This window comes from Schistocerca serialis, chromosome 3, assembly GCF_023864345.2.
Source record: "Schistocerca serialis cubense isolate TAMUIC-IGC-003099 chromosome 3, iqSchSeri2.2, whole genome shotgun sequence".
Lineage (NCBI taxonomy): Eukaryota > Metazoa > Arthropoda > Insecta > Orthoptera > Acrididae > Schistocerca > Schistocerca serialis.
This window is the reverse complement of record NC_064640.1, coordinates 684,903,003-684,921,443: the sequence shown is the minus strand read 5'-3', so window position 1 is coordinate 684,921,443 and position 18,441 is coordinate 684,903,003.

Below are 18,441 nucleotides of genomic sequence, written 5' to 3'. Positions count from 1 at the left end.
ATATTTGCTGTATCAGTGATCAAGTGATATTAACTTTTGTGTGGGTCAGTTATTCAGTATAATTTAATGGGTTGACTGTTTATGGAGACATGTTGTGCAATCATTGTTAACATACACAATAACTCTTCTATAATCATAAATACTCGTTAAACTGGTTGAATTTGGAGGGTATCACATACTTCATTAAAGTAAAGCCTTTAATATGTTCCGTTACAATGTGTGTGTGTGTGTGTGTGTGTGTGTGTGTGTGTGTGTGTGTGTGTGTGTGTGTGCGCGCGCTTCTCCACCTCCACGCGGCCGCCTTTTATCATCCATTAAAGTGAAGTCAGAGTCGAATACACCCCTGAAAAGACGTACATGAGGAAGGAGTACAGTGTCACAACAAAATTGACAGGTGAGTTTGTCGTGTTCAAATATGTGAAGGTCAGGACGCCCATGTAACATTATGCCTCTCCACTCCTTAAGAGCTGGACCACCAGAAACTACCATTTTCGACAATGTTCCTGTGTGCCTTACGTGTCCAGAGTCTCGTACATATGGGAGTGCATTCAGCACTGTCGAAAATGAGCGTTTTTGTGGTCCAGCTGTATGTGAGGCATAACGTTTTATAGACCTAAAAACCTCATAATCTTCGATCACTCAGGCGTACATTCATAATTTATTTCATTTTTGTGCATGACAATACGCAATGGCATCGAAATGCGCTGGTGTATTAGTTCTCTGAAAGTGAGCATTTTAGGGATATGGACTGGAATGCCAGTTTTTACGACTTAAAGCCCATAGAGCACTAGACGGATGGGTTGGGGAGACGTAACGCAGCACGCCCACATGCACCAACGACTACTCAGTAGTTGTCAACCATGAAATCCAAGTTTTCTCACCTCTCGCATAACTGTCATACTACTTACAGTGGATCCTGATGCAGTTGGGAATTTCTGTGTGATGGTCTGGATAGATGTCTGCTTATTACGCATTACGACCCTCTTCAACTGTTGGCGGTCTCTGTCAGTCAACAGACGAGGTCAGCCTGTACGCTTTTGTGCTGTACGTGTCCCTTGACAGGTCCGCTTCACTATCACATCGGAAACAGTGTACCTAGGGATGTTTAGGAGTGTGGAAATCTCGCGTACAGACGTATGACACAAGTGACCGCCAATCACCTGACCACGTTCGAAGTCTGTGAGTCCCGCGGAGCGCTCCATTCTTCTCTCTCACGATGTCTAATGACTACTGAGGTCACTGATATGGAGTGTCTGGTAGAAGGTGACAGCACAACGCACCTAATATGAAGAACGCATGTGTTTGGAGATTTTGTATGCCGCATGGACAGGCGGTGCGTGGGTCTGCTCCTGTGAACTGCTTCTGTAATATAGGCCGAGAGTGAAGGAAGCGAGTAGGAGCAGGAGAAGTGAAAGACATCGGTACTGCATGTAACTTTAACACTTTTGATAGAGTCAAAAACACAAGTAAATATCAAATGCATACATAAATTTGGCTAGGATAAGCACGTAGGTGTCAAGCCGTAGTCAATGTCTAATCCTGTGAAGTTAGGATGACTGTTCTGTAGAACCTCATATCTTACACAGTATTCCTTTAAGAGATCATAACAAATCTGTCAAAAAATTTGCAAATGTACAAAACACTGAATTGCGTATTACAGTTCTTGGGCTATAGCAGACAAGCATCATCAAATAGAAAATCGGATTATAAAGACGTGTTTTCACTGGTCATTGCAATGATGCCGAACATCAGTCAGATTTGACTTAACGCTCCCGCAATTTTATACGTTTTATCATGTATACATCAGTCTACTCTGCTACGAAGTTCGTCAGTGGAGTAGTAGGAGTTCACCACCAATAATTCCCTTAGGCCTCTCTTATACTGACCTATATTAGTAGTTAAACATTTTATGGCCTTTGACAATGTTATTTAAAGTTTGTTTTCTTCAATAATGGAAACCGGTCTGTACCAAAGTGAGTAACTCCTAAACTCTATGAAGATTATTCTTGTTTCTAGTACTGACTCAATGAACTGAATTGTTGGTTTGAACGAGAGATGTACTATTTATTACAAATTAATGACAAAATTAAGCAATAAATATATTGGAAAGCAGTATTTAGTATTGCAAATTAATTTAAAAGGCTACAGCCGGATGTACTTGAGTTCATATCCCAAGTAATTCATATTACATACTTTTCGACTCGATAAACCTCAGAGATGAGATACCCCAAAAAATTAAACTATATGAGATGGAATTAAAGTATGCAAGGTTTTTATTTTTTCACTCAAGGGCCAAAGAAACTGGTATCGGCATGAGTATTCAAATACAGAGATACGTAAACAGTTAGAATACGTCATTGCGGTCGGCAAGGCCTATATAAGACAAGTGTCTGGCGCAGTTGTGAGATTGGTTACTGCTGCTACAATGGCAGGTTATCAGGTTTTAAGTGAATTTGAACGTGGTGTCATAGTCGAGGCACGATCGATGGAATATTTGCGTTAAGTTACTATGGGTCCAAGCTGCTGAGATCATCGGTCTCTAGCCTTACACACTACTTAATCTAACTTAAACTATTTTACGCTAAGAACAACACACTCACCTATGCCCGAGGGAAGACTCGAACTTCCGTCGGGGGAGAGCAGCGGGAACCGTGGCAAGGCGCCCTCAGACCGCACTGGCTACCCCTCGCAGCCGAGAGTTGGGACACAGAATCTTCGAGGAAGATATCAAATAGAGAATTTCCCGTACGACTGTTTCACGAGTGTACCATGAATATCAGGAATCCGATAAAACCTCAAATCTTCGACATCACTGCGGCCGGAAAAAGACCCTGCAAGACCGGGGCCAACGAAGTCTGAAGAGAATCGTTCAACGTGACAGAAGTGCAACCCTTCCGCAAATTGCTGCAGATTTCAGTGCTGGACCATCAACCAATGTCAGAGTGCGAACCATACAACGAAACATCATCGATAAGTGCTTTTGGAGCCGAAGGCCCACTCGTATACCCTTGATGACAGCACAGCACCGAACGAGGTGGTGCAGTGGCTAGCACACTGGACTCGCATTCGGGAGGACGACAGTTCAATCCCGCGTCCGGCCAGCCTGATTTAGGTTTTCCGTGATTTCCCTAAATCGCTCCAGGCAAATGCCGGGATGGTTCCCTTGAAAGGGCATGGCCGGCTTCCTTCCCCGTCCTTCCCTAATCCGATGAGACCGATGACCTCGCAGTTTGGTCTCTTCCCCCAAAAACAACAACAACAACAACAGCACAGCACAAAGCTTTACGTCTCGCCTGGGCCCATCAACACCGACACTGGATTGTTGATGACTGGAAACATGTTGCTTGGTCGGAATAGTCTCGTTCAAATAATATCAATCGAATGGAATGTGCGGGAATGAAGAAAACCTCATGAATTCATACACCCTACATGTCATCTGGGGACTGTTCGAGGTGGTGGAGCCTATGTAATGGTGTGGGGCGTGTGCAGTTGGAGTGATAAGGGCCCCTGATACGTCTACATACGAATCTGATGGTGACACGTAAGTAAGCATCCTGTCTGATTGCCTGTATCTGTAGTCCATTCCGACGTACTTTGGCAATTTCTGCAGGACAATGCGACTCCCTTCACGTCCAGAATTGCTACAGAGTGGCTCTAATGAGTTTGAACACTTCCGCTGGCCATCAGACTCCCCAGACATGAACATTATTGAACATATATGGGATGCCTTTCGAGGTGCTATTCAGAAGAGATCTCCACCCACTCGTACTCTTACGGATTTATGGACAGCCTGCAGGCTACATCAGATATTAGTCGAGCACACTGCGTGCTCGCAGGGGCCCTACACGACATTAGGTAGGTGTACCAGTTTCTTTCGCTCTTCAGTGTATATTACCTATTCTGACAATATCCTACATTGAAAATCGAGATTTTTTATCACTTCAGCAGTTCTGTGGTACGATCCTGCCACTTAAGATTATTATCAGGTTATAATCCCAAGAATTGAACAATAGCAGCTCCCTCTAGGTGTTTGTCGTCTTGTTTTACATATATAATGTGAGAAAACCTCTTACAAATGCTGAGATTAGTGTACCTTACCACAGGTTATTGACATTGTATTTACTAGCTCCAGTTTATTACTGTATAAGATTATTTCATTAAAATATGTTCCTAAAGCTGTACTTGAGCTTATATGTATTACATTGTTTGTTTTATCTGAAAACAAAACAAACTTTGCATATCCATAACTGATAAAAGGTCATTAATATGTACGAAAAATGTGAGTACTATGAAACGGAAAATTTTGGGACACCACATCTTACTATTTCCCAGTTGGATGATAACTGATAGCTTAACTCAGAAATCTTTTCCGTTTACGCTTTCTGTTTCCTGTCAAAAATACATTATTTGAAGATTTTGAGGCATTTCTTTTTACACATTAGTATAAGGGACAGTCCAATGACAACAAGACAGATGGAAAAAGTGCGTAAAGTGTTTGTTATTTCAAAAGTAATTGTCATAACCGTTAATACATTTGTCCCACTGTGAGAAAAGGCGGTTCAGTGCCTTTATGGAAAAATGTTTGCAGTTACGTAAGGAAGCACGATTGCCATGGCGAGCACCCGTTTATTCTGTCTATATGTTGCCAATTTTGTTTCGAGTACGCTGCGAAAGTTTCGATGGGCAAGCCTTTACCCACATTCCATACATTCCTGATCTCTCGAATGCGATCTCCATATTTTTGGAGCCCTGATGATACGGTCACATGGCTAAGAATTAGTGAAAAAAAATTACTAGCTTACCAGGTATGGGACCAGATTTGTGACTAGATTGAAGATTGCCTGCAGAAAGAACTCAACACGTGCACTCAACTGCACGAAATCGACAGATGTAAAGGTAATTTTCGCATTACTCCAAGGAAGTGTGAAAGGGCCGTTACTGTTTTCAGTTTATATAATTTACCTATAAGAAAGAATTGGATGCTCTTTAAGACTGTTTGCTTATAATGCGATTGTCTACAAGAACGAAGCAACTACAGGAGACGTTATCGATTTTCAGAATCACCTACAAAGGATTGATAAATGGTGTGGGCTCCAGCAGTTGATCCTGAAATTAAATAAACGTAATATATTGCGCATACTTAGAAAAAGAAAGCCACTACTTTACAACTACACTATTGATGAGAAGCTACCGGAAACAGTATCTACCGTAAAGTATCTAGGAGTAAGTATTCCGAGTGACCCGAGGTGGAATGACCACACAAAACAAGTAGTAGAACAAGCAGATAGGCAGAATCTTAAGGAAATGTACCTCATCTATATGGCACTTGTTCGACCTTGTGTTGAGTATTTTTCATCAATGTGAGTCCTTACCAGGTAAGACTGATAGAGAAGATCCAACGAAGAGGGGCACGTTTCGTCACGTGATCGTGTATTCGGAGTGAGAACCTATTAAGGTGCTCAATGAACTCTGTTGGCAACATTACAAGAGTGGTGGTAAGCATCAGGTACAGTTTTACTATTGAAATTTCGGGAGAACACTTTCCGGGAAGAGTCGGAGAACATATTGATTCTTTCCACATGCATCTCACGTAAAGACCACGACAAGAAAATTCGAGAAACTACAGCTAGCACGGAAGCTTAGTTACAATTATTCTTCTCACACACCATTCCCGAGTGAGACAGGTTAGGGAGGCTCATTTAGTGGTACTACAAGTAACTTCCGCCACACACCTTGCGCTGCAGAGGTGGAAGAATCGTTCAAATTATCTATGGAATATGTAACTAACTATCGTAGTCCACAACCATCCAGTACACCCAAAATGGCCCAATAAAAACATTAGCTTACAACTCACGAAGTAATATTCCGAAAGAGAGCCAACAACAGACTAAACCTGCCATAGCAGCGCCTACCACGAGGCGCCAAGCTTCACGCTTGCAGTGTGTGCGGGTCGCGGGTGGGCCAGCGCGGCCTTTGCTCGGTCCTTCTCAGATGTAGCCGGAACACGCAACATTTCATTGAGTTTTGGGGTGTGACAGTTTTCGATCGGCACAACTCTCTTAAATTCGGCAGAATCGTCGTGTCAGCGTTGCTTACGCTTAGCTGTTTGTTTGTGGCAGTCTGTAGAGGACGTCCATAGGTCCAGTGGCTTTTTGCACAAAAAGGCATTCTAGCGCTCTATCGTCACAAGTCTTTAAAAATGAATGAGAATGACGGAAGAGACAGACTGGAAATCTCATTATGTGTTATGCAGTCGCATAAGCGACGGGTACTGCAAATTTTTTATTAAACCACATTAAAATACCACGCAGAAAGACGTTAAGGACTTATTTGGCAATGAAAAGCGAACAATTACAATGATCGACAGACGAGATTCATTGTTCTCTACATCAAGAAGCACTTTGTGCTAGATTTGCTGGCATGCAGCACTTTAAAAATTGCGTTGTACGAATAGTAACATTACTGAAGTCATAAGCATTATTCCGCTGTAAGTTGCAATAGTTTTCCATGGAACTGAACGAAGACTATGGAGACTTCAATTATTAGTGGAAAGCATGTTAGGTAAGTCAGGTGGCAAGGCTCGAATGTTTTTTTCGATTTAAAACTGGCTATTGTCTAATTTATGGAGGAAAATGGAGTATAGGAATGGAAATAAGGTCCGGAATGTATTGCAGACCTTGCATTTTAAGTGGGCTTGACTGAACCCTCCCAACAGTAGGACACTGAAACGAGAGAAACAACTTATTTCTAATTTGTTGGGGACGCATTTAAAGAGACATCACGTTGTAGAAGGGACCGTTCTGAAAAATACAATTCAGTTCCCTAAGCGCACTGGCGTTAAAGAAAACCCGAGGTTAGAAGAATTGATTGTGCCCTTGAAAGAACTACAAGGACAGTTGCTTACACGTTCTGAGGACACTGTCAATCTTACACCTCTTTTCGAGTCGTTCTCGAGACCATTTGCCGCTGCAGTTGATAGCGCCACTGTGCATGTACACATGTAACCGACTGATCTGCAAGGTAATTACCGTCTTAAAGAAAAATTCCTTTAACATTAACACTGTCCTGGTCCCACATTGCTTTCTTCAGGTAGATTTTCCAAGTCTCCATAACGAGGCTGCAAAAGTGATACAGTATTTCTACCAATGATGTTTTTCGATTTTGAAACTAAGTAAGTCAAAATTATGTGGGAAACTGAATGAGAAAGTCTGTGAAATTGTCTGCGTCTGTCCGCAGACCGGCAGTTTGTAGCAGATAAAAATTATATGTCTTCTGTGCGTCAAAAATAATTAAATAATACTGAAAACTTGCTTTGTTTTGGATCTGTGTTGTTGAGAAATGTGAAATATAAAACCAAGTTGCATGTAGTAATACTGCGCTGCCATTGAAATGCGGCACGTTCACAGTTTCTCCTCCTCACACTCAGACAGCGTAGCGTGGCACCGGGGGAACGTGCCAGCCTGGCTGAGCGCTGTGCACTCGTGCCAGGGCACGCTCACAGTTCGAATTCTTGGCCACTCCTGTGCTAAAACTGTCAACCAGCCTAACATGACCAACTAAACCTCACACTATCTTACATACGCACAGGACACACATCCTTCCCGTCCTTACACAGTTAAAGGTTGGTTCGATTGACACCCCTTCAAATTTTTACGATTCACTCGAATTCCTTGAGCCTCATTCATCACACAATTTATGTACATTTATTTGTCTCAATTCGTATCATATACATGCTGATCAAGTTCCCACATATCATGAAACACTTAGAATGAACTCCCTGACCTATATCTCTCTCAAAATCGAGCTCTCAAGTACACTATGTGTGAGGGGAGAACAAAAAGTTTCTGAGAGAAGGTCGCATTAAAAATTTCCGTACATGTCGATGTTTACACACCCACGTCGGAGTTGCGCTGGGTTGCATATATGCTGCAGCAACAAACTGAAACGGAAAGTTTTCAGTGCCCCCTTATATATCTCATCCTTGAGAACCCCAGCCCATTCCCGTACCTCTGGCACCACCTCCTACCTTCCTTACACCTGCATACAGTGAACGTCCTTTACCTGGTTACTTTCATCCGCTTCCCTTCCCAGTCGATGAACTCATTGCTGAGATCTTAGCATCCTATCAGTTATAACCAATCTTACATCTTCTGTATGCATGTACCCCACCTTTCCTACCAAAACTGCTGTCCTACCCTTCTGCTTTCACCTGTATCCCGTTTCTTGACCCTTTAGAATCAAATACTCTTTTCCCACTGTTTCTTATGTCAGTTCTTTTCCAAACCCTCAGCTGGTACATGTCACGACGGACCCACAGCGATTAAACTTCTGACGACTGCATACATCTACTCATGATGTTATCATCATTTTTATTCCTACCATACATAGTCTGAGGTACTACATTTAATAGAAGACTGATGACCGGCACCGAGGCCGCCGCCAGACCGTTCATTGTTGGAGAAATGTTAATAAAGTTTTAAAAAATGTGTGTAAGATTGGCTATTATGACAGTTACACGGTTGGTATTTCAATTACAACGTCAGGGTGGATAGAAAATAATGAGATTTGATTTCTTTTGCGAATGCAGTATAGTAGAAGTTACACATATAATTTGCATCTTGTGCTGTAGCTACTTGATCATCGGCAAATAGTAAATGATGTAAATAACCTCCATCTTTAATGTCTCGCCCCATCCCATTGCATTTATGGGATCATGTCTTAAAACTTATATCTATATAGATTTTAAATAATGTTAGTAACAGGGGGCAGCCGTCTAACAGACCCTTGCTTGTTCTAAGTGTCTGTGAAAGTGTACTACCAATTTTCACTTGGCATATGTTTTCTTTATACTTGTACTATTTTAATTGAAGTACCATTTATGTCTACCAAATGTAATGCTCTCCAAAGTAGTTTCCTCGGGAGAGTATCATATGCTTTTTCTAAATCTATGAAAAATAATCCTATGGTTTTTGATTTTTCCCTGTGTCTGTCTAAGATCTGTCGTAGTGTGAAAATATGGTCTATGCATGATCTACCAGCTGTGAAGCCGCATTTCTCCTCCCTGGTTTTAAAATTTAGTTCCAACTTACTTTTAATTATTTTCCCAAAATATCTCATTGATGTGTTTGTAACACAAATTCCTCGATAGTTCGAGCAACTTTTGCGATCCCCCTTATTAAATATAGTATTAATATAGCCCAGCTTCATTTCCTTGGGTATTGAATCTCCATGTAACATTTTATTGAATAACCGTGTTATTAGTTTGACAATTTTTTACCACCATATTTTAAGAGCTCCACATTGATATTGCCTGGTACAGGTGATTTATCATTCTTCCCTATTCTTAATACCTTACTCACCTCGCGTTGTAAAACTTGGATCTCCTCCCCTTCTTGCTCCTTTTCTTCCACTGTTTCTTCCTCCAGATACTCTTATCTATCCTCATTTAATAACTTTAGGAAATATTCTTCCCATTCTTTTCGTGTTATCAGTTGAACATTGGTTTTGGATTTTGTCTCTTGTCACAGTTCTTTTAATACTGACCACGCTTGTTTCGTTCTTCCAAATCCTAGTTTGCTATTGACATTGGCACATGTCCTTTCCATACTTCATTATTTACTGTCCTTATTTTTTATCACTTCATTCTCCTTTTCCGTGTAGATTGTTCTTGTTACTTCGAATCTATCATTAGTCTAAAGCGTTTACCTTTTCTTTAACTGTCTCTTCTATTTCTTCCAACCATCATTCTGCTGTACGGCTGTGGTTGTTTCATTTTATGCCCAGTACCTCTGTTGCTATAGTTACAACACAGGATTTTACGTAATCACTCATTTCCTTTGTACTTCCTTCAAATGATTGTTGCAATGTTTTTTCGATTCTGGCAGGAAAGAATGTTCGTATACTTTCATCTTGTAGGCTGTTAATATTGATGTATAGAGTTTGAGCTTTCTCAGCACAATTCGTTTTAATGTTGTCAGAATCATTCTTTGCATTCTTTCATGGCCCAAAACTCTTCATTTTTACTAAATGATGGTCTGATCCAAACTGTGTCACTCTATAAAATCTAACAACTGCTGCCTTCAAACTACTATTCTGTCTAATGATAATATAATCTATTACAGAACGACGTTCTCTAGTATTCTGTTGCCAAATATATTTATGAATATTCTTGTGTTTAAAAAATGTGTTGGTCATTTTCAGAACAAACTCTTCGCAAATTCAATCAGTCGTTCTCCGTTGTGATTATATTCCGTCTCTCCAGGTTTTCCCTGTAAGGAAATTGATTCTCTAATTCCTACTCTTTCACTCATATCCCCCATGATACCCGGTTCCTCCCTCCTTGGGATTTTTTCTACAGTCTCTCTAAGAATTGTCCAGAAAACATCTTTCTCCTGGTCTCTTACATCATTCATGGGTGCATATACACTAATAATTACAACTTCTCAGGGAAAAAAAGTCATTTCTACAACAGTACGTTCATTAATAAATTTCGAGTTTCTGATTATCTTTTTCCACGCTTTCTTTATCATAATGTAACCAATTAGCAATTGAATGCAGAAACTGGGATTGAAGATTAATTACCAGAAAACAGAATACCTCGTTAATGATCCAGATGACTTATATCTAGAAGAAGTTAAATACTTTCGGTTATTTGGGATCCATTTTAGAGTTGCAGGGAAAATCAGAGGTAAAATTAATAATAGTATAATCAGTGACAGTAAGGTCACTGGGATGCTAAAATCAATCTTATTGAGCAGAAACGTAATAAACCGAACAAAAAAAAATCATAAATAAATCGATACTACAGAGCATAGTTACGTATGGAGTGGAGACTTCGGCTACAAATCTGAGAAACCTAAAAAACTGCAAGCAGTAGAAATGCACTTCTGGAGAAAATCAGCAAGAATTTTAAAAAAGAGAAAGTAAGAAACTACGAAATAATAAAGCGAATGGAAGTAATAAAAAGAATACATAACGTGATGGGTAGAAGGAAGCTACAATGGTACGGGTATGTGAGAAGAATGTTGGAATCCAGAACTTCTAAAACAATACCGGTATGGGAACCAGAGCGAAAGAAGAGGACGCTCTATGACCACCTCGCTCCAAAATGTACGATTAACAATGAGAAGACTTGGCGCAGAGGAAGAAGATATACAGGATCGAAACCCCTGGAGGGACAGCCTGAGGAGATAAATCAAGATCTAACGTAAAAGATGTAATAATTTCTGGGTTTTTGTTATGTTGGAGAAAAACGTTTGTATAGAGGAAAATCTCAATAAATAAAAAAAATATGGGAGTATAGTAGAATTAGAGGAAACCCACTGCTTACTGAATCATCAAAACGTTTAAATGCTGGGAACTGGTTGTTCTGCGGAAAGTTCTCCACCTGTAACATGAGCTTTTTGTAGCCGCGAGCTTCCCATGGAAAAAAGCATTACTTAACATCCTCTAGTATAACCTAAATGCCAAGTCATCAGAAGTAGCAGAAATATTAACTAAATTTAGTCCTAGGTTCTGTCACAAAGTAAACGCGCACCGGGTATCTAACTAGCGTACTTCAGATCGACCGATCAGGGATTTAACTTCCTAGTAACTTCCTGTTACAGGGTGCATAAGGTTAGTGAACACAGAAGGATGGTAGGTACACTGGTATGCACACTGGTGAAAAGTTCAACGAACGAACTTGATACTTAAAGGACATTTATTCTCAAAGTGGAGAGTATACCTGAACTTCATTAAACACGGAACATGTATAAAATCCCAACACTATGGTTCCGTAAGAGTGAACTGTATTATCATTATGTAGCGAGGAGTGGGTTGGCGCAGGGACGCAACGTGGACGCTAGTGTGCTGACATGCAAAGACTCAAATAATCACAAAATAAACGAAGATAGTATTCAGCATTTTATAACAGAAGTTAAGTCGTCAAAATTGGCTTGTGACTCGCAGCGGAAATAAATACGAAACTCACTCAGGATCACGATACATGAAGTGAATCATGACCGGATGGGGAGCAAGCTATGGTGCTTTCAGATTCATATTATACACTAGCAAAATTATCATTCGTGAGAACCCCATAATGCTTCTAACATAAGGCTTTAAAATTACAAAAAGGCTTTAACTCGAGAAACCCGAAGACCACACGTAAGTGGCAAATCATACCTACCGCACAGCAACTCAGCGACTCTTCTGCTACTCCTTTCCGACTAACTCTGTACGATGTACAATTTGCCCTGCCTCGGTGCCCAGATACTGAAAAAACTTGGAGGGAGCGCACTGACGAATCAACAAGACGAATTTTTCGGGTTTCCACTTGCTCAAAATTCTCTATCGGTTCAAAGCACAAAATTTAAACAAATGCGTCCATAGCACGTGGGTCTGAAGGAACAAATCGCTCAGGTAACTTCCTGCCCGAGTGTCGCCTCAAGTCAGCTTTGAAAACGGAACTCAACTACCGTTCTCAGGACACTGCTGCAAGGCGGAACCAAGAAAGTTTACCTGAATTTACCAAGCTGCATGCGTTTGCAATTAATCCACTTTCATTCAATCCAGCGATCATCCATGTTCACAAAAGGTGATTAAAGATACGAGGCCTGTTCAGAAAGTAAGCTCCGATTGATTGCCAAATTGAAACCACAGTGAACATTAGAAATGTTTTACTTGTAACAATTAGCTACACCTTTCAGCTACTTCTCTACGTAGTCGCCGTTCTGACTTAGACTTTTGTCATAGCGTTGTACCAACTTTTCAATAGCCTCATCATAGAAGGCAGCCGCCAGTGCTTTCCGCCAATTCTCCACGCTGGCCTACACCTCGTTGTCTGTGTCAAAATGTTGTCTTCAAAGACAGCGGTTCATGTGACCAGAGATGAAACTCAGGGGGAGACAATTGCGGACTGTATTGTGGGTAATCTAACATTTCCATTTGAAAACGATGCAGGAGCATCTTCATTGCCCCTGCAGAATGCGGCTGAGAATTGTCGTGAAGACGAAACAGCACGACAGTTATGTAATGTTAGCTGCATAGCTTCAGGCGAAATTTCTCACCAGGCCCTCGTACTTGGCGGCAGACACTATTTTCTAGACATCTGTACGCACTCACTGCGAGCTCAGAAATGAGAAGAGCGACGTGATGCTAACTGAGGTTATACTAGAGACACTACCCAACACATCTGTGCAAAGCTTTATCGGATTTTCATAGTCGTTTCCATTTCGCGACCGATCGGAGCTTACTTTCTGAACGCCCCTCGTACATGAGGTGCCAAATATCAGATGTAATAAAAATGAAAACAGAACATACTGAATTTCGGTTTCCAGCGTCATCTTCCTCCCTGGCAAGGAAACAATATGAGGAAACAAAGGTAGGGATTAGAAATTCTGCAGAATTTTGGGAAATCGCCACAGTTCAGGACGCATAGGCAATGAAATATGCAGGTCATTTGCGGTATAGAGGGTTGGAACTACAGTGCTTTGAGCTGGACCCTCTGTCAGCAACAAATGCTGTAACCTGACGATCCATCGACTCATACTGAGCTTGGATGGCAGGTTATGGTACCTCAATCAGTGCTTGCTCAACTCTGTGTCAGAGTAGATTAAATCTAGTAATGGACGGCTAAAGTTAAAGTGCAGCTACTGACGGAGCTCCGCCGGCCGCTGTGGCCGAGCGGTTCTAGGCGCTTCAGTCCGGAGCCGCGCTGCTGCTACGGTCGCAGGTTCGAATCCTGCCTCGGGTATGGATATGTGTGATGTCCTTAGGTTAGTTTGGCTAAGTAGTTCTAAGTCTAGGGGACTGATGACCTAAGATGTTAAGTCCCATAGAGCTTAGAGCCATTTGAACCATTTGAACGGAGCTCCAGTGTGAGCTGTAACTATCTTATGGTAGAAAAATTGGTAGATATGGTAATGCGTTAATGCAGAAACGATTTACGCTGGAAAAAATTAGTTCCAATTTTAGCCACCAGGTGCAAACCCGGCGCGGCACACTGTTTGTATGAGGTGTAACATCCATGCAGTCATTTGACAAGCCATAAAATAAATGAAAAGTATGGCTATGGGGAAGGGAGACAGGGCTCGGTTAGTGAAACTGTTTTACGAAAACGACAGCAATTACAATTCGGCATTGAGAGAGTATTGCCAACTGGAAGGTCTGAGGAAAGGCCCGATGTAATTCAATTGTTTACATAAGATGATAATAAAATTCCAAAACACGTGTGAGCTCGGTGTGGCACCTGGATGCAGAAGACGTCCTATCCCACAGGAAATTATGCAATTTCTTGGTTTTGCCATAACTGACCATGCAGCACGTGCCCCAGGTAGTGCTAGTGCTCGTGCAGCGTCACGAGATTGTCCACCCCATGGTCAACAGTACGGTGAGTTTTGCTGTCTGTTTGACACTGATACCTGTACTAGATTCCCACTGTGCTGCAGCTGAAATCTCATGGTCTGCAACAATGTTCTTAATTTCCTCTTCGGTTACTGGCATGGATAGAAACTGATGACATGTGGCCGGGCAATAATCTATAGTGTGGCAAGACACATTCAGTAAATACACAGAATTGCCGAGTTTGGGGTTCTGTTAAACTCCGTGTTGTGTACGAAGAGCCATCACACTCGCCATACGTGACTGTGTGGTGTTCATTCACGAGCACCTTTTTCCTCACTCTGTTCTTCTTTTAAGAGAATATACGCAGAGGGCCTGTCAGGTGTGCAGTGGTGTTACCACATTATCTAGGCCTCCTAGTACAGCATGTGAATCCTGCTTTGGACGAGAGCAATTGCGTGGAAACCACTATTTTCATGCAATATGGGTCAACTTCTCATGTTACTCACTCAATGATAGATCTGCATAATGCAACCATCCAAGAACATCTTATCTCCAGGGGTTTTCCAGATACATGGCCTGCAAGATCAGCTAATCTAAAGCCACGTGACCCTCTGGAGATACACTGAAGCGTCGCACAAATTGGTACAGGCACGTGTATTCAAATACAGAGGTACACAGACAGGCAGAGCACGGCGCTGAGGTCGGCAACGCCTATATAAGACAGCAAGTGTCTGGCGCTATTGTTAGATCGGTTACTACTGCTACAACGGCAGGTTATCAAGATTTCTGTGAGTTTCAACGTGGTGTTTTAGTCGGTGAACGAGCGATGGGACACAGCATCTCCGAGGTATCGATTAAATAGGGATTTTCCGGTACGACCAATTCACGACTGTACCGTGAATTTCAAGAATCCGTGAAACGCCAAATTACCGACATCACTGCGGCCGGAAAAAGATCCTGCAAGAACGGGATCAACGATGACTGAAGAGAATCGTTCAACGTGACAGTTGTGCAACCCTTCCCAAATTGCTGCAGATTTCAGTGCTGGGCCTCCAAGTGTCAGCGAGCGAACCATTCAGCTACACATCATCGCTATGGGCTTTCGGAGCCGAAAGCCCACTCGTGTACCCTTGATAACTGCACGATACAAAGCTTTAAGCCTCGCCTGGGCCCGCCAACATCGACATAGGAATGTTGATGACTGGAAACATGTTGACTGCTCGGACGAGTCTCGTTTCAAATTGTATCGAGTGGATGGAAATGTACGGGTATGGAGAGAACCTCATGAAACCATGGACCCTCCAAGTAGGCAGGGGACTGTTCAAATGGTGGAGGCTCTATAATGGTGTGGAGTGAGTGCAGTTTGAGTGATATGGGACCCCTGAGACGTCTAGATACGACTCCGACTTGTGACACGTACGTAAGCATCCTGTCTGGTCACATGCAACCAATCATGTCCATTGTTCATGCCGTCGGATTTGGGCAATTTCAGCAAGACAATGCGACACCCCACACGTCCATAGTTGCTACAGAGTGACTCCAGGAACACTCTTCTGAGTTCAACCTCTTCCGCTGCCCACCAAACTCTCCACGCATGAACATTATTGAGCATATCTGGGATGCCTTGCAACGTGCTGTTCAGGAGAGATCTCTGCCCCCTCGTACTCTCACGGATTTATGGACAGGCCTGCTGGATTCATAGTGTCAGTTCCCTCCAGCACTACTTCAGACATTATTCGAGTTCATACCACGTCGTGTTGCGACACTTCTGCGTACTCGGGAGGGCCCTACACGGTATGAGGCCGGTGTACCAGTTTCTCTGGCTCTTCAGTGTATGTAAAGGAACGCGTATACCAAGTACATGTTCGGTAGCTTCATGATCCACTGGCCAGTGTGCAGGAACACGTTGCTCAGATCACTGGAACTGCTGCGAACAATTGTTGATCACGTTGTTTTATGGACGCAGCAACTCGTCGATGTCTCTAGTGCACATACTGAACAAATTCTATAAGCGGTGGTTAATAATAAGGTCAATATTATGATTTTATCACTTGTTTGAACTTTCCTGCCCACAGTCCCATCCTAATCCTTTACATATGGAAGGATTTCTAAACGTCTTTCTTGCGTTCACAATGTCTAGTTTGGATCAGGTGGCAAAAACTGAGACGTTTTTCGCTGTAAATCGGTTCCGCATTAACGCATTTGCATATCTACCAAGTTTCGCTGCCATACGATAATTACGGTTCACAGTGGGCCTCTGTGAGTAGCGTCATTTTAATTATAACCATCCATTATTTGGCTGTCACTCTCTTAGTAACACACGACCAGATGTTTTCACTGGGCGAGAGATCTGGAGAACATGCTGACTTGGAGAATCAAACACCATCTGTAGCGAGATACGTCAGGAAAGTATGGGCAGGATTTGATCCTGCATTATGCAGATGAGAGATAACGTCATGTAGATCTTAAAGAGAGGGCGCAGCCAGCTGCCTTAAGAGGTTAGAGATATAATGTCTACTGTCAAAATCACCTATTGTCCGAACGAGCAGTGATAGTGTTGTGTACTGAGTGGCAATCCACACCATTACGCCAATTTATGGACCCGTAGGATGCTAATGAATGCAACTCATCAATGTTCGTTTTCGCCTGGGCCTCCGTATATGGATATCTCCATCATGATACTGCACACAGAAATGGAAGTCATCCGGCTAGACAATGTGTTACCACTCTTGAGATACATGATACTGTCAAGCGATTCTGAAAGACAGATTGTACAGTCCCCGCGGACATTAGTCGTGTGAAGGGGGGGCATTTGACATCCTAAAATGCGTTGAGTACGGCCCTCCTGTACCCATAAATTCCACACTCGCTTATTTCGTAACTCAAGATATGTGATGTACGTTTCTCCACAGCGGTGCGCACAATGAATGTGCCGTGAGATCCCTACCGAAGTGATCAGCATTATCACATGGGATATGATCCAGCCGCTGCTTACTACACGTGCTGGTAGACCAGAGTGGGCCACGGCGTGCAAAACTTCACGCTTGCACAAGGCGCTTTACTCGGGACTATTTGGTACGTCTCAGCTTCGCTCAGCCCTTTTCGATATAGCACGACATTTCATTTATCAGTGCGATGCGACATTTTCTTTTCTTCAAGAATTTGGTGCAGCTTATTTTGGTCGGCACGACTTTCTTCAGTTCGGCAGAGTCCTAGTGTAAGCGCTGTTTATCCTTCGCTACTTGTTCGTGCCACAAAGCCAGTTCAAACATCCAGTGTTTGTTTGCGTAAGAACAGGCAGTATAGTCATAACACTCTTGCCTAACAGTGATAATAATCCTGTCCCAAGAAAAACCACATATAACACTACCGGCTGCTACTAAATTTGCAATACACCAATAATGTTGCTTCTGTGAAACCGTACTTATTTAACCGTGATCTTGCGTAGTGAAAGGTACTTCCATATTTGTTTCTCTAAAGATTTCTATTGAAGGGAAGCAGTACCAGAACAAATGGAAATAAAATCAATGTTCTTTTAGCAATAAAGTAAATTGCTATTATGACTAATTAGTCATAGTAGTATCAAGAACTAGCACGGTTCGTAGTGAAAATTGACTATTGTGACTAACATTGCTTGATACTAAACTTACGTCTTGCGGTTGAGATACCAAACACTAGCGCAGTTCATGAAACAATGTTACAGTAGTTTGGTATGAACAAGACGGAAGGAATATTAACCGTTTTGGCAACAACTGACTTCCAATAACACTTACTACCTATATATTAACGCGGAATGCTAATGATTATTATAGGTAAATAATTACTGATGGTGAAGCAATATTAACTTTGACAAGAGGTTATTGTACCAGCTTAATTGGAAAATACTGTCCTTAAAATGGTTGTCAGGTAATTACATTCTCTATTCTTATTATTATTTGTCCTGCCAAGGAGCATTCACTTTCTTTTACCATTTAACTCAAATGGAACAGGTGGTACCTGGATCTAGTATAGTATGAATAACTGTAGCCAATTTCTTGTTGTAGCAAACAGATGTTAAAGAACTTACAAGTGCACTTTATTACGTCTGCCTCAACAATTAGCGTGGAAACCTAGAAACCC